This window comes from Palaemon carinicauda, chromosome 4 (assembly GCF_036898095.1).
Source record: "Palaemon carinicauda isolate YSFRI2023 chromosome 4, ASM3689809v2, whole genome shotgun sequence".
In the NCBI taxonomy this organism is placed as follows: Eukaryota; Metazoa; Arthropoda; class Malacostraca; order Decapoda; family Palaemonidae; genus Palaemon; species Palaemon carinicauda.
In genome coordinates, this window is record NC_090728.1 from 50,359,349 (window position 1) to 50,364,348 (window position 5,000).

At 34.2% G+C, this 5,000-nt stretch overlaps 1 protein-coding gene across 1 annotated transcript in view; it reads right to left on the reverse strand.

Annotated features, from left to right (window-relative positions):
• The window catches only part of LOC137639070 (uncharacterized), a 3,783-nt gene extending 2,721 nt beyond the window's left edge, over positions 1-1,062 (reverse strand). Inside the window, exon 1 of the mRNA XM_068371391.1 lies at positions 981-1,062. The gene's annotated coding sequence lies outside the window, so the exon portion shown is untranslated. The remainder of the gene's footprint in view (positions 1-980) is intronic.
• Between the last annotated feature and the right edge of the window lie 3,938 nt (positions 1,063-5,000).

The window sequence follows — 5,000 nt, forward strand, 5'->3', positions numbered from 1 at the left end:
ATAGATGGAGATGGTTTGGGCATGCTCTTCGCACTCCCCAAGAGAGATTAGTTCACCAAATTTTTAGCTGGGCTCCACAAGGCACCAGAGGAGTTAGAAGACCCAGGGTTACATGGCTGAGGACTATGAAGCGTAAAGTAGCAGATGATGAATGGAGAAGTGTTGATTTAAAAGCTCAAGATAGAGACAACTGGCGAATTCTAACAGAGGCCCTTTGCGTCAATAAGCGCAGGAGGAGATGATGATGATGATGATGAAGATGATTAAATATTTAACTGCAAAAATCTATTGATGTTGAATTTGTCATACTCTGCAAATAACTTCTACTCGAAGATAATTATAAAATGCACAAACCATGACCGTGGTTCGAATCATGTCTTTTAGCTATTGCACATACAAGGCAGTGAATTGTTATCAAAAGTAGTAAAGTTTCAAACTATTATATAGACTTGATAAATACTTGTTGCTGATACACAATGATTATATTAAAGCAGAATTGGTTTAGAACTTTAGATTCTGCAAAACTTACGTCTGTCGAAAGCCTTTTCATTCGAATCAAGCTGAAAATGAACTTTTACCTTTTTGACAAGTCCTCTTAACTTGTCCACAAGAAATCTTTCATATTTTTTTCACCAAAATTTAGTGGTCACAACCAATAAACAAAAACTGTTTTTGAATTACAAACTACTGGGAAAAACGGGTTCACTGTAAGCAAAGTTTGATTGTAAATTAAACAAATATATACTAGAAATTATTTTTGCTTCTAATTTGAATAATCTTTACCTGTGTTACAAATACAAATGCGGATTGTTTAAAAAAACTAGGTTTAAAACTAATCTTAATATGTTAAAAAATCTTTGAATTATATAATTTGTGTATTCACTTCACGAATACAGACCAAAGAAATGTAATATAGAATTAAAAGTTGCAGAAGTATAATAGAGTATAATTTGAATATATAAATTGATTATTACACCCACCTCTGATATAAATAACCACCAATAAATAAATAAAACTCAGAAGTATGAGAATAGAGCGGTAGAAGAAGAATAAGCTACTGACGACTTCTCATTTTGCACAGGTTATTATATACCGCTCCCTTCACGCCACTCTGACATTGAATTTGGCGACCATTTAGCGATAAAAAGGGCCCTCGACCAATTGGTCGCTAGATTGGCTGGCCACCTTTCGAAACGGCGCAACCAATTGGAGTTGGCGCAAGAAGGTTAATCCGACAATCCCGCCAAAAATGATCGATTGTGTCACTAAACGCGCGAAAATTTCTCATCTCCGACTTTTCTCCCCTCCTCTCCTCTCCTCTCCCCTACTCTCCTTACTATCCCCTACTCTCCCTACTCTCTCCAACTCTCCCCCTACCCTCCCTCCTCCCACTCACGAATTCGTATCTCACATAAACGAACATTTATAACTTTCAGTTACGAAATTACCACATCGATGTTCGCTTATTATTTTTTTTCGCTATTTTTAGATCTTTGTAGCCAACGATGCTGAAATAGAATTTGAAATATATTTTTACTGTATTTCAAAATTTTTCAATCGTTTCATTTTTCCTTTATTTCATTTATCCTTCTTTTATTATCATTTATTTTATGACATTGTTTATCCAGCCCGCTGTTATTTTTCACTTCATTGACGTATAATTAATTGTTAATTCTTGATAATTGTGTTATATATCTTTATGATTGCCTTTATTTTATGTTATTTTACGGTGCTCTCTCTCTCTCTCTCTCTCTCTCTCTCTCTCTCTCTCTCTCTCTCTATATATATATATATATATATATTTTCATATATACATATATATATGTATATATATATATTATATATACATATATATATATATATATATATATATATATATATATGTTGAGGTGCCAGTGATGGGAGATGAGAATGAGAGAGAGATTACAATAGAGGAAGTGAGGAGAGCACTAGATGAAACGAGAGTAGGAAAAGCATCGGGTATGGATGGTGTGAAAGCTGAGATGTTGAAGGAAGGGGGTGTGACTGTACTTGAATGGTTGGTGAGATTGTTTAATGTGTGTTTTGTGTTGTCAATGGTACCAGTAGATTGGGTCTGTGCATGTATTGTACCACTATATAAGGGTAAGGGAGATGTGCATGAGTGTTGTAATTCAAGAGGTATTAGTTTGTTGAGTGTAGTTGGAAAAGTGTATGGTAGAATACTGATTAATAGGATTAAGGATAAAACAGAGAATGCAATCTTGGAAGTACAGGGTGGTTTTAGAAGAGGTAGGGGTTGTATGAATCAGATTTTTACAGTTAGGCAGATATGCGAGAAATATTTAGCAAAAGGTAAGGAGGTGTATGTTGCGTTTATGGATCTGGAGAAAGCATATGATAGAGTTGATAGGGAAGCAATGTGGAATGTGATGAGGTTATATGGAGTTGGTGGAAGGTTGTTGCAAGCAGTGAAAAGTTTCTACACAGGTAGTAAAGCATGTGTTAGAATAGGAAATGAGGTGAGCGATTGGTTTCCGGTGAGAGTGGGGCTGAGACAGGGATGTGTGATGTCGCCGTGGTTGTTTAACTTGTATGTTGATGGAGTGGTGAGAGAGGTGAATGCTAGAGTGCTTGGACGAGGATTAAAACTGGTAGGCGAGAATGATCATGAATGGGAGGTAAATCAGTTGTTGTTTGCGGATGATACTGTACTGGTAGCAGACACAGAAGAGAAGCTTGACCGACTAGTGACAGAATTTGGAAGGGTGTGTGAGAGAAGGAAGTTGAGAGTTAATGTGGGTAAGAGTAAGGTTATGAGATGTACGAGAAGGGAAGGTGGTGCAAGGTTGAATGTCATGTTGAATGGAGAGTTACTTGAGGAGGTGGATCAGTTTAAGTACTTGGGGTCTGTTGTTGCAGCAAATGGTGGAGTGGAAGCAGATGTACGTCAGAGAGTGAATGAAGGTTGCAAAATGTTGGGGGCAGTTAAGGGAGTAGTAAAAAATAGAGGATTGGGCATGAATGTAAAGAGAGTTCTATATGAGAAAGTGATTGTACCAACTGTGATGTATGGATCGGAGTTGTGGGGAATGAAAGTGATGGAGAGACAGAAATTGAATGTGTTTGAGATGAAGTGTCTAAGGAGTATGGCTGGTGTATCTCGAGTAGATAGGGTTAGGAACGAAGTGGTGAGGGTGAGAACGGGTGTAAGAAATGAGTTAGCGGCTAGAGTGGATATGAATGTGTTGAGGTGGTTTGGCCATGTTGAGAGAATGGAAAATGGCTGTCTGCTAAAGAAGGTGATGAATGCAAGAGTTGATGGGAGAAGTACAAGAGGAAGGCCAAGGTTTGGGTGGATGGATGGTGTGAAGAAAGCTCTGGGTGATAGGAGGATAGATGTGAGAGAGGCAAGAGAGCGTGCTAGAAATAGGAATGAATGGAGAGCGATTGTGACGCAGTTCCGGTAGGCCCTGCTGCTTCCTCCGGTGCCTTAGATGACCGCGGAGGTAGCAGCAGTAGGGGACTCAGCAGTATGAAGCTTCATCTGTGGTGGAAATGTGGGAGGTTGGGCTGTGGCACCCTAGCAGTACCAGCTGAACTCGGCTGAGTCCCTGGTTAGGCTGGAGGAACGTAGAGAGTAGAGGTCCCCTTTTTGTTTTGTTTCTTGTTGTTGTCGGCTACCCCCCAAACTTGGGGGAAGTGCCTTTGGTATATGTATGTATGTATATATATATATATATATATATATATATATATATGTATATATATGTATGTATATATATATATAGAGTATATGTATATACAATATATACATATACACACACACACACACACATATATATATATATATATATATATACATATAAATACATATAGATATTCTATATCTATGTATATATATATATATATATATATATATATATATATATATATATATATATGTGTGTGTGTGTGTGTGTGTGTGTGTGTGTTTGTATGCATGTATGTGTGTTTATGTATACTATGTATATTCGCTGACCACTGTTATTGTCGCGACAGGTTATAATAACGAATCAATCGAGAATCAATACTACATTGTACAGAAAAGAATATACTAATAACATATTATAGTGAAATATTGCTAAGACAATTTAATTGCAAAACAACATCTTGAAGAAAAAAGACAATAAGAAAATTACCAAATGACGGGGTCATGAGTTGAGATATTAAAAGTCAGTTTAATGAGCCATTTGATGATGTTGAAAAAAAGAGAGATGAATAAGACATTTTTTTATGGTTTGAAAAAAAGGAAAGATGAATAAGACATTTTTTATGATTTAAAAAAAAAGGAAAGATGAATAAGACATTTTCTTTATGACTTTGAATAAATTAATAGATTTGCATGTCATTTTAGTGAGCAGGTTTGTTCTTTTTTGTTCTAATTACTTTTATTAGTAATATTTCAATTTGTAGTCTTATTGATTAACCTTATTCGTGTTGAAGATTATTATCAATATTAGTTTTTATTTCTTTATCGTATAAAAAATATTTCTTGATTATATTCTATTGCTTTATCTGATAACAAACCTTTTAATTAATGATTTTATTCACTTATTGTCTTATATAAAAAAGAATATGTAAGTTGATATTTAATTCCTAAAAAGAAATATTTCTCGAATATTTGTTTCTTTAAGTTGCGAATGAAAAATAAAAAAAAATCTTGAAAATGAGATAAACTGTTAATCTTACAATTGAAAAATTACTGACGTAAGATCATAAATCTTACATGAGCAACTAAGGATGTGACTTTGTCTTGAATTAAAGAAATCATAATATATTTACCTGAACAAAAATGAAATTTTTTTTTCAATATTTTTCATGTCTAAAATCTTATTTACACCATCATATATACAGTATATATATATATATATATATATATATATATATATATATATATATATATATATATATATTCATATATATAAATCATGCAATTGTGATGTAAAGTCTATATATATATATATATATATATATATATA